At 35.4% G+C, this 22610-nt stretch overlaps 1 long non-coding RNA gene across 1 annotated transcript; it reads right to left on the bottom strand.

Annotated features, from left to right (window-relative positions):
* Positions 1–17198: 17198 nt before the first annotated feature.
* LOC113358335 lies at positions 17199–19021 on the bottom strand. Its single transcript, XR_003364498.1, has 2 exons — positions 18246–19021; positions 17199–18086 (listed from the first exon to the last, which is right to left on the bottom strand). It is a non-coding gene; the product is annotated as an uncharacterized LOC113358335 (long non-coding RNA).
* Positions 19022–22610: the final 3589 nt, after the last annotated feature.

Raw genomic sequence — 22610 nt, 5'->3', positions numbered from 1 at the left:
GATTGTTTTTGTACAATCGGTTTAGCAAAGGGACTAAGGTGCTTAGTTAATTTTTTGTTTGCTAAACTAAAATGGAAAAATTGTTTCGGACAATTGTTTCCTTGGTAACATATCAAAATAAAACTACTTGTAGTTTCGGTTTTGATATTGGTTATCAGAACATGGTGTGTGGAACCATCGTGCTTAACTCTACAGGTTGCAAGTCTATTTTGAGATTTGTAAGATTCTTTTCTTGTTGTCCTATATTTTTTCGTTTCTTTGTCATTTTGTGACAAAAAGGGGGAGAAATATATGGAGTAAACAAGTGATATTGGCATTGATTTTATATTGATTGGTATCGCTAAGGAAAATAACATTGGTGCTTTAACGTTTAATCTAAACGAAAGATTAAAAGCACAAACTAAAAGGGAGTAACATATCATTTTAAGTGGTATAACAAAGACGTGCCGATTGAATATCTACCTATCTTCCTTAGAGGGGGTGGGGGTATTAGCTTTGTTATTATAATGTCAGCAGCGACATTTTTGAGGATTAAATGTATGTAGATTACTGTGTTGTTGAATTCGTGAATCAAGCGTATGTGTAATGAATTCTTGTAATTTGTTTATCCATATGATGTAAGAGTTTTGTCACTAAAATTGACAAAGGGGGATATTGTTAGAGCATAGCTCGGTTGAACCCACCAAGCGTTGGTATGTCAAATTTGGTTGTCATATTTTAGTGAATCAAAACTCATGTTAAGAATCGCTTGATTATGTGCTAGAGTCAACTTCGTATAGGTTAGCTTTAAAGTATTAGGATATGAGACATCACAAGTATTGCGAAGACTTGAAGATGTGAAGAAGCAAGGAGCTACAACGACAACAATGATCCTTCCACTTGAGGTTAGTGATATTTGACTTGAACTGTTTCATTCCCTAACTATCTTTCAAGTCGTGCATATTTGAAACAAAATCGCGAAGCATCTCTAGATAGACATAGTATTAAGGAATACAATACGAGGTTTATTGCTTAACCATTAACTTTGTAGATAAGACATCTCCATAATCATTTGAATGCTATTGTGATTATGTATGGGTATGAGGTGAGGATTTCATCCTAGGGAAAAATGTTTTCATGTGTTCTAAAGAAGTAAATTCATGAACTTGGTTTGTGAATCGAAAAGGAAATCGCCAGGTGTTATTAGTTTTGTTATTCATTGTTTATCTTATGAACAGCCAATATGTGTGATTAGTGGAATCGCTCATGACTTGTTGTGTTCTTGGTAAAACTATTCACAAAGGCCTGACTTATGTATTGGTATGACTTTTATTAGTGAAACTGATCTTAAGTAATCACCTGAGATGGTATGATCGGGTTTGTGATTTTATGTCTGACCAAAACTGGGAAAAGAGGAACCGATCCTAGTAAGAGGTGCAGTACATCACAAAGGGGAACCGATCCTTGTATGAGGTGCAACAGGTTTATAGCAGAAAGGGGAACTGATCTTATGGACATGTGCAACACACTTTTAGAAAAAGGGGAACCGATCCTATGGACATGTGCAACACATTAAAGTTAGATACCATATATATATGTGGGGAACCGATCCTAGTACCTAGTCAACCGAATATTGGAAAGCTAGTGTGACTATGCACAATACTCACATAGAGGTAGAACCGAAACTTGTTTTGGTAGAACCGTTAAACCCATGATTTGTGATTGAATGTTATTTGATCAATCGCATAGTTCTTGAAAGTCAGATGAACCAATTCTAAACTTGTTTGGAAGTGTGGCAAATCGGTTTCAAGGTTGTAAGTATGAAAGAGAACTTACAAAGTTAGGATGTCGACACACTGTGGACACGTGCTGTGAATGTTTATTATTTAATTTTTCATAGTTATTCATTAATAGCTCAGGGAAGAGAATCCCAGGATCGAAACACAAATAAGTTAAGAATCTTTTAGTTAAGGTTATTAATTTCATTTTTAGGAAAATAAGAATTAGTAATGTGCATATACTAATTAAATATTTTCTGAGAGATTTTCGATCATTATTTTTGGACAGTGCGTTTCTAGGAATTATGGAAACCAAATTCGTACTTTAATGAATATCTTGAGAATATATTAGGTTTTGAAAATTCCTTGGTGTCCAAACTTTCTAGTCTATAAATACTTGAAGTTTGCATTTCTAGCTTCTTAACAACAAACTACCTCTTGTTGTGCTGCTATTGGTGAAGCCACCTATTCGGAGAGGAGAGTAACCTAATTGGGCGAAATCTCTTACGACCGCTCGTTTTAAAGTCTTCTTTGGGATTGAGAAGCTCTATTAGTACCGTTGGTGGGAAACTAGATAATTGCGGTTTATGTTTTGTTTTCATTGGTTTGATTGACTAACGGTGGTTGAACTTTGATTGCACCTAGTTTGTTTATGCTTGAGGATCTTCTCTTATGATATAAGATTCACTCAAACTAGTTCAGAGTTTCATCAGGGATCTTTAGACTGTTTGTAGTTCTAAAGACGATCTTGTGATAATCCATTGTTAACAGACTGCGTTCTGTGGGTGATTGATCACAAGAGATTGTGTGCAGGTGTTTATTGAAGATCTAAGAAGATTTGAAGACGAAGAAGATATTGAAGATTTCTGATTTGTGGGTTCATAATCTTTGGTGTGCACAATACTTGTCTCGGTAAAAAGAGGATCCAATTATAATCGGTTTTATCCTTGTGATAGAATTGGATTGATAACTGAGTAGATCGGCATCAACACAATTCTTTGGATTAAGAGTGTTGATCAAAAAATCTTAACGATTACTTTGGTAATTGAGCATAAGATAGATCTAAGGACTTGACGAAGGAGTTTATGTTAAGATAAACAGAAGAGCCTTTGTGCGACTCATATCACTTGGTTGAAGAGAGTTGATACCAAACAGATTTGTTGTTCCTTTACTGTTTGGAATACGAACCAAAGGAATTGTTCCAAGTACGTGACTTATTTATAAGTTGGAGGCGTGGGAATACAGACGGAACTAGGTGAACTATAGGTTTAGTTGCTTGGTCTCAACTATAAGAAGTTAGGTTTAATTTTATGTAGCGGCTTAATCCTGAGAGTATTCAATTCTGGATAAGGTCCCGGGGTTTTTATGCATTTGCAATTTTCCTCGTTAACAAAATATTTCTGTGTCATTTACTTTTATCTTCCGCAATTATAATTGTTTTTATTATAATTTAAATTAAACTACATAAATGTTAATTCCTATTTAATTGATAAGTGAATCCTATTATGTTTGGTTAAGAAAGAACCTTTTTATCAAGTAAACATACTTCGTTTTTGTATTGTGTCGATCTCCTATCCATAGACGATCACACGAAGTGTGAACCGATTAGTTGTATTGTCTCGACTCAGTCCATAGACAATCACTTTCGGAGAAAGGACTTATTGGTAGGAAAAGTTTTAGATTGAGGTATATTTGGGTACCCTCGTCTTTTCACTTTGGACATTAACAAATTACATGAAACATGAATTTGCATCCAGTAAACGCGAATAAATTAATCACAAGAAGACCTTATAGATTAATTTAGTCGGAAATGTTCAACATAAGAAAACTTACGGAGCCATACAGTACTTTCACATAAAAGTGGATCAGAGAAAGATTAATATTGCGGAATATTTAAAAGTTCACTCTATCTTTTATCAATATTGGCATAAAGACATTATACTTAACTTTTGACATATATGAGATAAACATAGTTCACGGACGTAAACACACATATCCAAAAAAATTATTTTGCAATATTTAAAATCAATAAAGATTAATACTGCAAAATCATCTTCCGAATAACTTATAATTTAAATAAATAAATCTAGAATATTGCAAGATGAAAATCGTTGGCAATAGCTATGTGTAATCACAATATTTACTATTCCAAACCCTAGCTATCTTTCTTAAACACAAGAATAAATTCTCATAAGAAGTTTCCTAGACATTGTAGAGATTTCTTAGTGCATCTACTGAGAATTCCTTCTCCTTATTGAAAAACCCATTAATTACCGGATCATTCAATTCCTCCAGATATTTAGAGATATCAGTTAACTCACTAAGTTCTGTTTTCAGTTCATACAAGGTGTTCTTTGTCAGAGATAACATTTGTTCGTAGTGAGATATCTTTTCCAAAGATAAAATGATTTAAGATTTTAAATCATTTATTTTGATGATGAAATCCTTCACCTTGGACCTAAAATTATTATCATGATGACAAACAGACAAAAAACAGTTAGAAGTAGAAACTTTTTCATCATTTATAGACCTCTCCCTTTTCTTCCTTAAGGAATGGATTCCTTCACATGGATACAGATTAACTGCTTCAACTACATCCCTTTTTGTGGTACCTCTAGTTACAGGAGCCATAATACTGTATATTTCAAAGAAAAGAAAGTGAAGGGCATTTTGATCACAAAGAATATAAATAGAGTACGGAATACCAAACCCTAAAGAGTTTTTCAGGATGCATTTTGAAAAATTCTTCACGTTTCACGATCTATTAACTATTTTTGTGAAGAAAATATTCACTTTCCAAAACATAACTTATATAACCTTAAGTAAATTCTAGGATAAGAAATAAGCTATTATACAAGACTTGAGCAACCTTGATGCAATCCCCACATTCTCAAGTTAATAACGAGGATTGACGCATCACTACAATTTGGTAGTGATGGAGTGAGCAGAGTGCTCACTTTTTGTGTCACACGATAACATTTCAAGGTTTATTGTATAAACAAACTTCTTACCTCGTCTGATTCTGGTTCTTATAGACTTCTTCTTGTCTTCAGGGATTCCCTGTTGGTTACCCAAAGCCAAATTCATTCTTTGCACGTCACTTTGAAGCTTGGCAATTCTTTTGTTGTTCCTCTTGAATTTACAACATTTACTTTGAACATGATTCGAATTTCCACAAAACAAACAATTCATAAAAAAACTTTTGTTTTGCTGTTTGGCCTCCTGTTTATCACTACACTCTATATCCACTTTTCCAGAACCGACTGGAACAAAGGAATTCTCAGTGCTCATAGTCTTGCTACTGAACCCTAAACAATTTGTGTTCCCAAAAGACTTCTGATCAAATAACATCGCTGAGATCTTTTCAGAGATTCCGGACAACCTTTGCAGGTCACGCTTAACAGTATCAATCTCTTTCTCTTTTGGAGATAGGGTTCTTGTGAATTCATCATTAATACAACCAATCTCAAGATTTTTCACCTGAAATAATGATTCAAGTTTCTTCAACAAACTCTTCAATTGAAGATTTTCTTGATGATTTTCTTCATTTTTATCCAAGAATTTCAAAATCTCAGTGCTAGACTCGTATTCTGAATCAGAATTTGAGTTAATGAAAGTTTCTGCTGAGAGAGTAGATTTTTCTGTCCAAACTTCAGAAGTATGCATATTCTTGACAAACTCACTTAATTTTTCTCCTTGTATTGAATCATCTGAAACATAAGATAGAGAGAACCGTTTCTCATGTCTTTTGCTTCTATTCACAATATCCTTGATCTTTTGTGTAATCAATGACCTGTCAAGATCAACATGATTTGGACAACATTCATTTTCCCAAGACAAGTTAGAAGATTCACTTGTATTGGTCACAACATTGAACACATATCTTATGACTGTGTTCTAACCGTGATCAAGTAATTTTAACTTTCTAACATGTGAGTTTCTAGAAAGTGTTTCAAGGTTATTTCCCTCAACGATGGCATGTTTCTTAGAATCATATCTAGCTGGCAGAGACCTGAAAATTTAAATCACAATGTACTTTTCAGGAATATTCTTACCCAATGCAAAAGATGCATTAAAAATTTCAGACACTTTGTGATTAAACTCATCAAATGAATCTTCATCAGCCATACGACGGTTTTCCTAATCAGAATTTAGGCTTTAACGCCTAGCTTCCTTTTCAGAGATATTCCTTTCAAATACGGTTTCTAAGATATCCTAAGCATCTTTAGACCGAGTGCACGTAGTCATATGGTGCTGAAGATCTGGGGTAATGGCATGTATGATAGCATTCAATCTGTTAGAATTTTTCTTTGCAGCAAGAATCTCGAAAGGCTCATACTCACCAATATCCTTTGGAATAGTTACACCATTTAATGTAACCAGTGGAGGATTAAATCCGTTAACAACACGAACCCATGATTGAAAATCACGCGCTTGAAGAAAGGCACGCATAGCAATTTTCCACCATAAGTAATTCGAGTCATCGAAGACTGTCGGTACGTTTATAGAGATAACACTTCTGTCCATCGAGTCATATTGCTACAAACACATGCTTATGAGGTCTTTAACGTGTTGGCCTACTCTGATACCAATTGAAAAAGCGGGGGTATAAAAACTGTTAGAGCATTGCTCGGTCGAACTCGTATGCGTTGCTATCTCAAGCATGTTTGTCAATGCTAGTGATCAAACCTATGAGTCTTGATTTCCATCCTATTTAGATGTCTCCGAACTAGGACATAGATTGTGTAGTTGAACTTTAGAATTCACGGCGTTCATCTCTTGAAGAAGAATAACTACTAAGGGGAGCTTGTGGAACTTCATTGACAAAAGGTATGTGGAGACTGAAACTTATCTATCAGTTGGAAAGTCTATTTCCACTCTATCTCCTATATTGAGACATGAGTCGTGTTACGATATAGTTTTATATTATACACATTTGAGATTTCAGGCTGACTTTATCTCACTTATATATTTCTCGGAATATGTGTTTGTAAGCTTTCGCTTCGGCCGAATTCATCTTACATTCGTGAAGGAAGTCCGAATAAGATCATATGAAAATTTCCGAGTCACATCTTACATGGTTTGTGTGATACAATCATTTGGTGTTGTCTTGGAATGTTTCATTATGATAATTTCAATAACTTGAAAATCGCTTTGACGAAAAATAGTTTGTGAATAACAACTATATAACGTCCTCTAAGAAAGTTTCAATGATTGAAGTAAAGAGTTTAGAATCATGTAACCATGTTTGGATATAATCATAGTATGTTAATCACATTAGTGTACAAGTCCAAAACCGGGAACCTGAAGTATGCGTGCCCATACCGGTGGTTACTGATGTCTGGGTAAGTATGCGTACCCGTACTTACCCAGATGAAGATATTGATAAGTAAAAGTTTCTTTCAAAGTAAAAGTGCATCTACTGAGAATTCTTTCTCCTTATTGAAAAACCCATTGATTACGGGATCATTCAATTCCTCCAGATCTTTAGAGATATCAGTTCCTTCTCATTCTTCGGAAAGGATGTTGCTTTCAAAGCACAAAACTAAATTACTTGATAAAAGTAAAAGTGTTTGTGTCTCTGAGGATGATTTTTCTAAGGCTGATTCATCAGATGGAGATATTGATAAGGGTCTCTTTGATCACAAGACAGTTTAGAGATCTTCTATTGAAGAGAAGTAAACGGTTTTCCAGAGACAAACCCAGGTCATCAGTTAAACCTCAAAATCGTGTTCCTCCTAAAAACATGGATGTTGACGAGACTGATGACGAGGATATGCCTCAGTGCTTCAAGTGTAAGGGTTTCGGTCATTTTGCAAATGAGTGTCCGAACCGCAGAAAATACACTGGGAACAAAGGTCTAGCTGCAACCCTTGATGAAATGTCTGATCAATATGATTCCAATGAAGACGAAAAATCAAGTGTTGCACTTATTTGTGAGAATATTTATTTTGATAATTGTAGCAATACATACATCAATCTTGATATTCTTTCAGAAAAGTCTCAACCAGTCTGGAAGAAATAATTGATCTTTCTGTTGGAAACTGTCTGTCTGATTTTTCAGGTTCCACCATATCAGCTTGCACATCCCGGTGTCTGAATCATCATATGCGTTACATGATCTTATTGTTCACTCAAGGGTCATGAACTTTCAAAGTGTTTCAAGTACAAACACAAGATGATATATGTCAACAAACTTCAACGAAGAGCAAATCAACAAGCAAATAAGCTTAAACTCGCTCAAAAAACTACCGAGGTATGTAAGATTTTTTCTTCTTCGAAGAAGTTAGTTTTCAAAGATAAGATAAGACCATTAGAAAAGAAATTATGATCTAAACGTTTTGATAGACAGAGTTCTATGAATTCGTTCCAAAAGGAACATGGTGGACAGAATGTTGTTCACCGCAGCGCAACTTGATTGTGTTGTTTAGTGTATCCTGTCTCATGTGCATGATCAAAAGAGACAAGGTTTTGCATCTCAGGCTTTAGGAAAAGTTTGTTTTATTCTTTTCTTAGTTTTTGCAAAATTGGAAGTCCCTGTAAATCAATAAAGGGGATTATTCTCGACAATTCTACTCTTTTTAGGGTTGTGGATTGTTGGTGTACGAACCTGTTTAAAGGTTGCGTAACCCTACGTTCCTTTTTTCTTCTCTGGAACTCTTTATATATTAAGACTGCTTGTTGAATTTAAATTATGATTCCCTCTCGCAAACCCGTACTCTTATGGATACTCCAAGCATCATGTATTCTGATGGAAAGATGTTAATATGATTGTTAAGCCATCAATCATGAAGGAAAAACAGAAATATCCGTTGCCTCCAACTTTGAAAAGAAAAAGAAGGAATGTGAGGAAGCCAAGAGTTGTTCCTTCAAATTCTCAAAAGTTTTCTGGTGTTCCTGATGAGTTGAAATATACAAGAAAGGAGATTCAATAAATGCTTTTATTTTGGGAAATCTTGAAATTCAGAAGGTCCCTGGTTCGACATCATCATCCTAGAAGGTTTGTTGGAATTGACTCCTATCTTCACGAGCCATATGTTCCCATGGCTGTTGACGACAAGGAGTTCGGGGACGATAAAGAATTCTTTAGAGGTCTCAATGTCTAGGAAACTTCTTATGAGAATTTTTATTCTTCTTTTTGTTTAGAAGGATTACTAGGGTTTGGAATAGCCATTATTGTGATTACACATAGGTAGTTCCAAACGTTTTTTCATCTTCAATGATTTTAGATATGTTTATTTAAATTCTAAGTTATTTGGAAGATGATGTTTGCAATTTTAATCTTTATGGTTTTATATATTACAAATTTTTATGGGATATGTTGTTTACATCCGTGAACCTTGACTGTCCCATACTTGTTCAAAAGTTATCTCTATTATATGTCGGTATGAAAGTATTGATAAAAGATAGAATGGACTTTTGACAAACAAAAGTTATGCCTTTTATGTCATTATGCAAATATTGATGGAAGAAAGAATGAAATTTTATTTACAAGAATTGTCTATTTTATGTCATTGTGCAAATGGTGATGGAAAATAGAGTGATTTCTTGTTTTGAAAAGGCCAGGGTACCCAAATATACCTAAAGCTAAAACTTTTCCTACCTATAAGTCCTTTCTCCGAAAGTGATTGTCTATGGACTGAGTCGAGGCAATACAACTAATCAGTTCACACTTAGTGTGATCGTCTATCGAGACGAGATCGATACAATACAACAACGAAGTATGTTTACTTGATAAAAAGGTTCTTTCTTAACCAAACACAACAGGATTACTATCAAGTAAATAGGAATTAACGTTTATGTAATTTTCTTTAAATTATAATAACAAACAATTATAATTGCGGAAAATAAAAGTAAATGACACAGCAAGATTTTGTTAACGAGGAAACCGCAAATGCATAAAAACCTCGGGACCTTGTCGAGAATTGAATACTCTCAGGATTAAGCCGCTACACAAAATTAAACCTAACTTCGTATAGTTGAGACCAAGCAACTAAACCTATGGTTCACCTAGTTCCGTCTGTATTCCCACGCCTCCAACTTATGAATAAGTCACGTACTTGGAACAATTCCTTTGGTTCGTATTCCAAACAGTAAAGGAACAACAAATCTGTTTGGTAGCAACTATTTTCAACCAAGTGAAGTGAGTTCGACAAAGGATCTTTTGTTTATCTCAATAAACTCCTTCGTCAGGTTCTTAGATCTATCTTATGATCAACTACCAAAGGTAATTGTTAAGATTTTGCAATCAATACTTTTAATCAGAAAGAATTATATTAATGCCGATCTACGCAACTATTCAATCTAATCTACCAGAAGGATAAACCGATTATAGCTGGATCCTCTATACTGAAACAAGTATTGTGCACACCAAAGATTATGAACCCCAAATCAGAAATCTTCAATATATTCTTTGTATTCAAATCTTCTTATATCTTCAATAAACACCTGTGCACAACAACTTGAATCTCTTTTGATCAATCACGCACAGAACGAAGTCTGTTAACAATGGATTATCATAAGACGTCTTTAGATCTACAAACAGTCTAAAGATCCCTATCGAAACTTCGATCTAGTTTGAGTGAATCTTATATCAGAAGATAAGATTCTCAAGCATAAACAAACTAGGTGCAATCAAAGGTCAACCACCATTAGTCAATCAAATCAATCTAAAACAAAAGATAAACCGCAATTATCTAGTTTCCCACCAACGATACTAATAGTGCTTCTCAATCCCAAAGAAGACTTTAAACTGAGCGGTCTTAAGAGATTTCTACTAATTACGTTACTCTCCTCTCCGAATAGGCGGCTTCACCAGTAACAACACAACCGAGGAAATTTGCTGTCACGAAGGATTAGTTTGCTCGAAATGCAAACTTTCATATTTATAGACAAGGAAGTTTGGACACCAAGGAATTTCCAAAACTGAAAATATTCTCAAGATATGCAATATATTTCAAATTCGGTTTCCATAATTCCTGGAAATGCTTTGTCCAAAATATTGACCGAAAATCTCTTTGGAAAATCTCCAACTAGTAAATGCACATTACTAATTCTCATTTTCCTAAAATAAAATTAAAAACCTTAAATAAAAGATTCTTAACTTATTTATGTTTCGATCCTGGGATTTTCTTCCTTTATCTATTAAATAATAACTTTGAACAATTAAAGATTAGCGTTACTGCACATGTTCAAAGTATGTCGACATCCTAACTTTGTAAGTCCTCTTTCATACTTATAGCCTTGAAACCGATTTTCCACACTTCCAAAGAAGTTTAGAATTGGTTCATCTGACTTTAAAGAACTATGTGATTTATCAAGAACTCTCAATCAAAAATCATGGGCTTCACTGTTCTACCAAAACAAGTTTCGGTTCTACCTCCATGTGAGTACTATGCATAGTCAGACTAGCTTTCCAAAAATTCGGTTGACTAGGTACTAGGATCGGTTCCCCACATATATATGGTATCTAACTTATACTTGTTGCACATGTCCATAGGATCGGCTCCCCTTTTCCTAAAGACGTGTTGCACATGTCCATAGGATCGGTTCCCCTTTCTGCTAAAAATTTGCTGCACCTCATACAAGGATCGATTCCCCTTTGTGATGTGTTTCACCTCTTACTAGGATCGGTTCCCCTTTACCCAGAGCCGGTCATACATAAAATCACAAACTCGATCACACCATCTCAGGTGATTACTTAAGATTGGTTTCACTAATAAAAGTCATACCAATACAAAAGTCAGGCCTTTGTGAATAGTTTTACCAAGAACATAAACAAGTCATGAGTGGTTATACTAGTCACACATATTGGTTGTTCAAAAGATATGAAATGAATAACAATACCAATAACGCCTGGCGATTTCCTTTTCGATTCACAAAACAAGTTCATGAATTTACTTCCTTAAAACACATGTAAAACATTGTTTCCTAGGATGAAATCCTCACCTCATACCCATACATAATCACAATAGAATTTAAACGATAATGTCGATGTATTATCTACAAAGTTTAATGGTTAAGCAATAAACCTCATATTGTATTCCTTAATACTATGTTCAACTAGAGTGTTCATACTTCGCAGTTTTGTTTTCAATATGCACAACTTAAAAGATACGTTAGGGAATGAAACAGTTCAAGTCAAACATCACTAACCTCAAGTGGAAGGATGATGTTGTCGTTGTAGCTCCTTACTTCTTCACTTCTTCAAGTCTTCGCAATACTTGTAATGTCTCATATCCTAATACTTTCAATATAACCTATACGAAGTTGACTCTATTACATAATCAAGCGATTCTTAAAATGAGTTTTGATTCACTAAAGTATGACAACCAAACTTGACATACCAACGCTTGGTGGGTTCAACCGAGCTATGCTCTAACATGTTATTCCGTTGTATTGACCTTCCCGGATCCACATCTTTGTGTTTTTACTGTATTGCTCCGTAAGTTCTCTTATGTCGAGCATGTGCAATTGAATTGATCATCTTGTATGGTTAATTCTATTGATTTTTTGGATACAAATTCATGTTTTCATGTGATTTGGCTATATCCGATGAAATCCTTCTTTTCTTCTAAAAGCAAGGTCTCCTTTGTTGTTCTCTCGGGAATGACATTTTATGGGGGAGAGTTCGTTTATGAACTTGTGCTTAATCGCCATATCTTTGTGGGGAGTGCGGCTGTGGAATTTTATAGGGGTTATCTTGTATCTTTATAAACTCCTTGATGAATGCATTTAGCTTCGGCTTTATGATTGCATCTAAATTTGTTGGTATGTTTGTTCTCTTTTGCTCATGAAGAATCTCTATGGAAATTTCATGAGGATCCCACTAGTTTTCGTACCTTTGCTAATTTTATTGACAAAAAGGGGGAGAATTAATGTGTAGTTTCATACTACAAATACATATGGTTTACGGATCATTATGTAAGGGGGAGTGGTTTTCATATTGAGATGATGTATTGACTAAGGGGGAGTAATACATATCACTGTAGTATTATTGTCAAAGTTGTAATGCAATACCATGACACTGTATAACAATGATCGAGAGCATTTGTTTTCTCATTGTTATCGCTACGCATCCTCAACAACGATGATACTAAACTTACAACCTTTGGAATCATTGGAGTACTTGGAAGTGACGAACATTTCGAGTAATGTTGAAGATGCCAAGGAGATCATCATTTGTATGAGAAGCTACAAAGTTTTTATTTATTTTGTAATCCATATGTGTTGATAGTTTTGTAGCTAAAATTGACAAAAGGGGAGAATGTTAGAGCGTTGCTCGGTCTAACTCGCATGCGTTGCTATCTCAAGCATGTTTGTCAATGTTAGTGATCGAAACTATGAGTATTGATTTCTAGCCTATTTAGATGTCTCGGAACTAGGACATAGATTGTGTAGTTGAACTTTATACTTCACGGCGTTTATCTCTTGAAGACGAAGAACTACTAAGGGGAGCTTGTGGAACTTCATCGACAAAAGGTATCTGGAGACTGAAACTTATCTATCACTTGGAAAGTCTATTTCTACTCTATCTCCTATATTTAGAAATAAGTCATGTTACGATATAGTTTCATATTATACACATTTGAGATTTCGAGCTGAGTTTATCTCGGTTATATATTTCTCGGAATATGTGTTGGCAAGCTTTCGCTTCGGCCGAATTCATCTTACATTCGTGACGAAAGTCTGAATAAGATCATATGAAAATTGTCGAGTCACATCTTACATGGTTTGTGTGATACAATCATTTGGTGTTGTCTTGGAATGTTTCATTATGATAATTTCAATAACTTGAAAATCGCTTTGACCAAAAATAGTTTGTGAACAACTATATAACATCCTCTAAGAAAGTTTCAATGATTGAAATAAAGAGTTTAAAATCATGTAACCATGTTTGGATATAAGCATAGTATGTTAATCACATTAGTGTACAAGTCCAAAATCGGGAACCTGAAGTATGCGTACCCGAACGCATACTGGTGGTTACTGAGTCTGGGCAAGTATGCGTACCCGTACGCATACCGGCAGAAAGTTCACGTCCGTGAAAATCTACTGCAGTTTAGAATGTGTTGAAGTATGTGCACCCGTACGCGTACTGGCGTAACCAAATTCAAGTCCGGCTACTCAAGTATGCGTACCCGTTTGCGTACTTGAGTGGGTTACCTTCTAAAATCGGTTGTGTACATGAACTTAAAAATTTATATAATAAGGAATGTAATCTGTAGTGCCCCCAAAGCGAGCAGCTGACTAATCCAAGTGATTAGTTAAATAAGATGCACTAAAATCTAAATCAACTACTTAAATATTCAATTAAGAAATCTGCTACAAAACTTAACCCAAAACTAGCCCGCTCAGAAATATATATATACAAGAACTCCTCTCAAATGATACATATACAATGGTCATTTGGTTTACAAATACAACATGTAATATAATAAATATAGTAAAAGTCAACCAACTAACGGACTCAACTCCTCAAAGCTTTCGCTGCGCAACTCTGATCTGTCTCTGAAACTGAAACTGGGAATGGGTGAGCACATCATCCCTAAAAGGGGTGCCCCGTAGGAATAACATTTAACTTTTAAGTAATCATTGAAAATGATTTGAAAACAATTCATGTTTTCCTTAAACGCTAAAGCGTAACCAATAAACGATCATGTATATGGAACTAACTCCTTCCAAACAATATATAATAGTGGTGACTCGTCCCGCACCTAGATAGCTATATGGTGACTCGTCCCTCACCTAGTGATTGTATAAAAGCTCGAATTCATGTAGATATAAATGAAGGAGCAGTATCCTATATACCACAGATGGAAATTCTCATTTCCAAACAATCAAATGGAAATTCTTATTTCCCAAACAATTCATAAAGACAAACAAAGCATTAAAATTCCTTTCCAAGCAATGGAAAGATTAAGAGAAATAACAGAACTTTCGTAAATCAAAGTTAAACAATGCAGGGAAAGCACCATTAGACAATGCATGAATTTGTTAAACATAAACTTTGGTAAAAGAAAACAACAATAATCACAAAAGAGTTAAAAGTATTCCCACCTCTTTTGATGACAGGCCACGCCTACCTCGAGATCCACGATCCACCGGTTCATCCTTTGAATCGATCGTTGTTAATATAGACTAATTGTTAATCACACAAGAAGTCTAAGAATCTAGCCAAAATGGCTCAGACAAGAATCATACAAGTCTATATAATGGTTCTAAGCCCATTTATGACTTTACACCTTTTCAATCCCCATCTTTAGCATAGCTAGGGTTTACTAATTCAATTAGGTTGGTTCTATAGTCCATTAACTAAGTCTTATGAATATCTACAACTTTGTAGAAGAAGAACGATTTTTTGGGGACCATGGTTTTTTTGGGGGGACCATGGTTCTATTTTTAGTAAGACATTTAGAAGTAAATCTAGGTCACCCCTTTTCTAGATATTTATATTAATACATAAACTACTATGCTGATTAATTTTGGGTAATGATTAATGAAATGATTAAGCTAAAGAAGTAGAATTATTGAGAGAGTAAAGTTAGAGAAGATGAAGAAGAAAAACATGGAAAATAATTTTTTTTTCCAATTCACTAAGCTTGAGTATGCAAGTGATGATAGCTCATCTGATTCTTCATCTCCATCCTCTCCTAGAGTATTTGTTAATCTTCACAATGAGCTAGATATGAGTTATTTCTTAGATGGTGAATGTATTCTTCCACAAACTCAATCTCAAGATGAAAATGATGGATTTTACCAACCACAACCGGAGGAAGAGTATTTGGGTACCCAAGTATGCTTCAAACTTAGATAATGGTGGTTGAATTGGTCCAAATATTCATAAAACTGTAAATTTTTATAAAAAATTCCTGCTAGGTTCAGGTAGTTCGGTTACCAAGTGTGAAGAACAGGTAACCGAACACGGAGTTCGGTTAATAAATGTCAAGAACATATAACCGAACACAGAGTTCGGTTTCTTTCTTCAAACACGCAAGTAGCCGAACTTTAGTAATAAGATTTACAGAGGTATGTTCGGTTAATTCGCAAACTTCAACGCAACCAAGTTCCCAACCGAACTGCAGGTTAAAAGTAACCTAGTGTTAGAAGTTCGGTTGGTTCGCAAACTTTAACATATTTTGCAAATCAACCGAATTGGGCTTATATATGCATATATGCAATTAGGCAAACGTTCGGTTACTACGAAATTTATTTCTTGGCGAATTAGGTAGAGTTCGGTTACGAAGTTTCAAAAGTAGAGTTCGGTTACAAAGAAAACTTAATATTTTTGCGAACGAACCGAACTTTTGGACTTCTCATTATTTTCGTAAACTAAAGTTCGGTGATATCCTTATTTTGCGAAGGAACCGAACTTATGGACTTGTGTTGTTTTAACACAAGGAGTTCGGTTAAAAGTATCTTTTGCGAATCAACTGAACTCTGAGTTCGGTTAAGAAAAAATTAATTCGTCATAACCGAACTTTTTGCGACGAAACCGAACATTTTGCGACGTAACCGAACTAAAAGTTCTGTTGAGACTTGTTTTTTGCGACGTAACCGAACTTTTCTCTGAAAAAAACCCTCCATTAAAACTCTCCGCAACTTCCATTTTCAACTCATTTTGATGATTACTTCTCATTTATTCAACCAAAAATGAATACCAAATAATGGGTTTGTGAGAATATCTTTGTTAATGTTTTAAATTAAGCTATATATATAGAGGTGGTGGTGGTTGGTGGCGGTGGTAATCGGAGGTGGAGGTGGTGGTGGTAATCGATGGTTTGTGGTGGTGATAATCGGAGGTGGTGGTGGTGGTAATCGGCGGTGGTGGTGGGAGGAGGTGGTGGTTATATATATATAGGTGGTTATTCGGTTGGTTTTAAATTAAATTAGGTTAAGGGTAGGTTAGTAATTTCAACGCTTTAGGACACCCCTCATAACTATAAGGAAATAGGGAAGGTGGCCTAATAAAACCATGGTCCCCTCAAAAAAACCATGGTCAATAAAAAATCATTCTAAAAGAAACCAAAGTCTAATTCGGACCATAAGGGTCCAATAACACTAATTGAGAATTCTGGCATAAAGCCGAAAACAACTAAGCCAACCCATTAAACTAAGGCCTGGTATATCTGGTCCACTAACAGTCAATGAGGTCAACTAACAGTCAACGTCAGGTCAGAGTCCAGGGTCAATGGTCAAGTGGTCAACGATTTGGTTACACGAATCAACTCAGGTCAACACAGGGAATTCAGTGAGTCAACACATCTCAACTCAGTCAAATTAACCGACTCAGACACACTAACAGAAAGGTTCAAGGATGAAACCAAAGCACATGCCAAAAGGGTTCTAATGCACCATCATGGTGCATGGCCTGCACCGCACACTAGATATTCTACCTGCAAGTGTAACTCCTAGTAACATCATTTTCTAATTTTACCAGACTAAACATAACAATACAACAGTACATTGAATCCAAGTAAACTTCATAATTACAATTACAACTTCAAAATCTGTTTACCTGCTAAAGCAGTAGCAAGCCTCCCAATGCACAGATTCAACTCCACAGCTCATCTAACTTTCATTTTTACAACACAGTCATACAAATATCTCATTTCAGTTCACTCCACCCACCCACCATTCCAACTCTAACTCTATCTCTGGATACAACTAACACCTTTTTAATATCTAACTGCAACTTCATCTCTAGATATACTTCTATAACGTCCATCCCATGATCAAACCCACCACCTAAACTTCAACCCACTCTATAGCTGCACCTGAAAAACACCTTACAACTCTCATTTCATCTCTGTAGTTACAACTCCAGCTATAATGCTTATCAACAATCTACATAGCACCAGCCACTCTAAATCTACAATCCAATCACTTCTACGTCTGTACTTCTAAGTTCCAAACACACACACATTTCAGCTCCGAATACAACCCTTACAACATTAATACCATTCTCAATATGATATTCTAAAACTATTACCATTCATACAACACACACACATACCCATCATATCCATTTCATTTCAGTTCTTCATTGAGTAACATCTGCAGCTTCATCACTATCCTGCAATACTATCTCAGGGTTCACTCAGATCAGTCTGTAACATTTATAATTTACAATACATTGACACACCACTGCCTCAAACTATCAACCCCACTAATCTGCAACTCAATCAACAACACCAACATAAACTCAATTTCATCTTCTATGATTTCTTACCAACATCTGTAATCATTCTACTTCATTACAGCCTGTAAATACCTCCACCAATTCCATCACAACTCCCTGTGAGCCAGAACAAACCTCCAATTCCTCCTCTGCATACCACAACAAAATTAATAACACAACCACTACATGTAGTCCCCATTCATACAACATCTACTCAAACACCCAACCATCCTTAATTCAATTACCAACTGCATATACTCAATCAATAAAATAAATAACTTTATTGAATCAACTCGGAGAACAATTACCTCAAAGAAGCTTCTTTCAACCAACTTGAATTCAATCCCTTCTTTGTTCTTAGACTAAATCCCAAAATGATTGAAAGAGATGATTCACCCTCTGCTTAATCTTCTACCTTGATTTCTTCATAACCCTAAACTGTCAAATTCATTTTCTTCATATAAATTTCGAACCCATGAATCTTAAACCTCTGTTCTTACAAGAACCCTAACCCAAGGAATTAAAATCCAACAATTAAGCAATTCTAAACTTCAATTAAACAAACCCATCTAACAATTTAGTTTAATTCTTCAAGCTGCAACTCAGACAAACCCTGGTTTCCCAAGCTTTTCATCAAACTAACCTCGGCTTCCAATTCAAAACCTAACTATGGATTCCCAAGCTTTTCATCAAACTTAAACTCTAATTCAATTCAAACCCGTCTCTTATGTCTCCTTTATACCCTCAATTTCATCCTCTAAATCTTCTCAGAATTTCTTACAAACCCTAATTTGATCTTCTCAGATTAACATAATCATCATCATCTTCTTTATCTCATGTTCAATCAGTCACAACATCATCAACATCTTCTACTTAATCTGCTCTCTCTCAACAATTAATTCACTCAAGTCGTATCTCAAAACCATCTCTTGGTTTCGAACAGAGGAAGAGATGAGAAGAAGAGAAAAGATGAAGAAAGAAGAAAGAAATAAACGAAGTTATCTTCTCGGTCCGGGGTAGATTAGACTAATTCTGGTTAATGGGACACTCCTCAATGGATAAGGGAAGCCGGGTCGGCTAAACCACCAAATGACCTTTCCCTTCACACGCTTCCAATGATATCTTCTTCCTCCGCAATCCGAACGACACGTTCGAGTAGTCCATTCCACACAACTTCTGAGACCTATTCAACGTTACTAGTTTCGTAGTTAGATTGTTGTTAGATTAAATTTTGTTAATTAACGTTCGTGTTAAACTACTCGAGTCGTAATCGACTAATTCGTCACTTGACTGGTCTAATAGCGTTGACGAGCTTGAGGATCCTTACACAATCTTTGCAAACCGTGTCTATAATGTTCATGAATTGATTCGATTGTGTTCTTGTATACTTCTATGAGAATATAACAATTAAACGACTCTTTAACTAGTTTCATTTGAGTCATTCGAACTAGTTATGGATAAGATGAATATGGTTGATATGACAGTTATCATATGGCTAACTTCGGTTGACCATTGTTGAGCCAACATGGGTGTACACGTTTGGGTACGGTTCATAAACCTAAATGAGGGTACACTTCATTTGTGTGTAACAAGCTAAGTTCCATCTGACGGTTGAAAGATATTAGCTTGGTTGAATCAGGTTTTTCATCTAACGGTGAATATTGAATGCTTTGTTATCAAGGTAACTTGGATTGCAAATCCTAATTTGAAAACTATAAAAAGGAGAACTCTAGCAACTGGGAAACCTAATCCCCACACCTCATGTGTGTTACTAGTTGCATAATCTAGAGTCGATTCTCCTTTAACCTTAGGTTTTCCTAAACCTTGTAGGTTAACGACTTGAAAGACTTCATCGGGATTGTGAAGCCAGACCTAACTATTTCTCTTGTAGTTGCGTGTTCTGATCTTGCCCGATTCTATCGTTTGAGTATTATATTCTCTAAGATTTGCTCGAGATTAATTTCTCCGATAGGCAAGATAAAACGTGATCACAAACATCTTCGTCTCATCGTTTGTGATTCCACAATATCTAGTTTCGCCATCATACGATTTAGATTATTGTGTGGTGATTGATAATACTAAGCTGTTCTTCGGGAATATAAGCCTGGTTTATGAATTGGTTCCCGTTCACCTTGATTTATCAAAAGACGGAACAAAAACTCTTGGGTATTTCTGTGGGAGACATATTTATTCAATCCTATGGACTTTTCCGTGTGAGATAGATTTGTTTATCAAGTCTTTGACTTTGGGTCGTAGCAACTCTTGGTTGTGGGTGAGATCAACTAAGGGAATCAAGTGCTTAGTATCCTGTTGGGATCAGAGACGTAAGAAACACAACTATACCTTGAATCACTGTGAGATTGATTAGGGTTCAACTACAGTCTAGTCCGAAGTTCATTGGTAGTAAGCTAGTGTCTGTAGCAGATTAATACAGTGTGGTGTTAAATCTGGACTAGGTCCCGGGGTTTTTCTGCATTTGCAGTTTCCTCGTTAACAAAATTCCGGTGTCTGTGTTATTTCTTGTCTGCATTATATGTTGTTATATAATTGAAATATCACAGGTTGTGCGTTAAGATCAATCAATTAGAATATACAACCTTTAGTTGTTGATTTACATTGGTTGACACTTGAACATTTGTCTTTGGTACCTTTCAAGTTAACTCCTCTTATATTCAATCGAGATCGCATATTTCTATTTGCTGATTGCGGATTGATTTAAGAGTTAGAGATATTAAACTCTTGATATACTTTTATTTAGATTGAGTTTGACTGTCTAGTTGATTTTCTAGAAAGTGTATTGGAGTAAGTCCTCTCAGATTTCCAAACGAATTGTTGGGTGTGGTTATTAAACCCCCGCTTTTTCAACAACCACACCCAATAATTCGTTCGGCAATCTGTATGGACTAACTCAAATATAATTATGAGAGCACTAGCTTATAAATCGAGCTCAACCAAGAAATATATCAAAGAGTTATATCTCAATTTCTCAATACAATCTGCAATCGAACAGATAGAAATCTATGAGCCCGATTGATATGAGAAATAACTTGGATGGTACCAAAGACAAATTCCCAAGTGCCAATCAATTACTATCCAACGATCAAGGTCGGATTTACCAATTAATTGAACTACGCACAACCTGTAGTATTTCAATTATATAAAAATATAATGCGGAAAAGAAATAACACATACACCAAAAATTTTGTTAACGAGGAAACCACAAATGCAGAAAAACCTCGTGACCTAGTCCAGATTTAAACACCAGATTGTATTAAGCCGCTACAGACACTAGCCTACTACAAGTTAACTTCAGACTGGAATGTAGTTGAGCCCTAACCAAGTCTCACACCGATTAAGGTACAGTTGCGTTCCTTACGCCACTTGAACCACGTCAGATTATACGCACTTGATTCCCTTAGCTGATCTCACCCACAACCAAGAGTTGCTACGACCCGAAGTCGAAGACTTATAAACAAATCTGTCTCCCACAGATAAATCTATTTTGATAGATAAATCTGTCTCCCACAGAAGTATCTATGGAGTTTTGTTCCGTCTTTTGATAAATCAAGGTGAACATGAACCAATTGATAATCCGGTCTTATACTCCCTAAGAGCAACCTAGAAATATCAATCACCTCATAATAACTTAACTACATGGTAGTAAAAGAAGTTATTGCAGAATCACAAATAATGAGACGAATAGCTTTGTGATTACTTTTTATATCTTACCAATCGGAGACAAATATCGAGTAAAACTTAGAGAAGATAAAACTCAATACGATAGAACAAGTAAGATCAGATCACACAACTACAGGGAAAATAGTTGGGTCTGGCTTCAGGAATCACAAATGAAGTCTTCAAGTCATTAAACCTATAATGGTTTTGGAAAAACCTAGGTTAAAGGAGAACCGACTCAAGTCGCAACTAGAACATAGGAAAGTGCAGGAATTAGGTTTTCCAGTTGCTAGAGTTTTCCCTTATATAGTCTTTCAAATCAGGGTTTGCTTTCGATCAAAGCTGAGGTAGCTTAGTAACAAAGCATTCAATATTCACCATCAGATGAAAACCTGATTTAATATTCAAGCTAAGTCTTCTTAAAACCAAAGCAATATCTCTCCACCGTTATATGGTCTTAGCTTGCTACACACAAATGAAATATACTTTTATTTAGAGATGGGAAACCGTACCTAAACGTATATATTGAGTTGGCTCAATAATAGTTAGCTGAAGATAGTCATAGGAACACTTTTGTCTTAACCACATTCATCTAACACTTCTAGACCAACTATGATGATCAATCATTCATGAAAGATAATCAAATGAATCTCATTGTGTTTTAAATAGAGTTGTTCAACTGTTCACTATTTCACAGAAATATATATGAACCAATTGAATCAAAATCATATTGATTCATAAGAATCAATTCATGAACATTAAGCCACAGTTTGCAAAGATTGCATTCCTTAATTCATAAATGTATTTTTTCATGAGTATGAAAAACATACATAACCGATTTTAGAACTTTAACCACTAAGTTTGCAAACAGGTACGCAAACTATAGCTTCCGGACTTTGGTCTTGTCCAGCAGTTTGCAAAAGGGTATGCATACTGCTATCCTGGACCTTAACTCAGGTAGAACCGTTCACATACTGGTATTCAAACTTGGTTCTCAG

Source organism: Papaver somniferum, chromosome 3 (genome assembly GCF_003573695.1).
Source record: "Papaver somniferum cultivar HN1 chromosome 3, ASM357369v1, whole genome shotgun sequence".
NCBI lineage: Eukaryota > Viridiplantae > Streptophyta > Magnoliopsida > Ranunculales > Papaveraceae > Papaver > Papaver somniferum.
The sequence above is the reverse complement of the archived record's forward strand: the minus strand, read 5'-3'. Positions and strand labels throughout refer to the sequence as shown.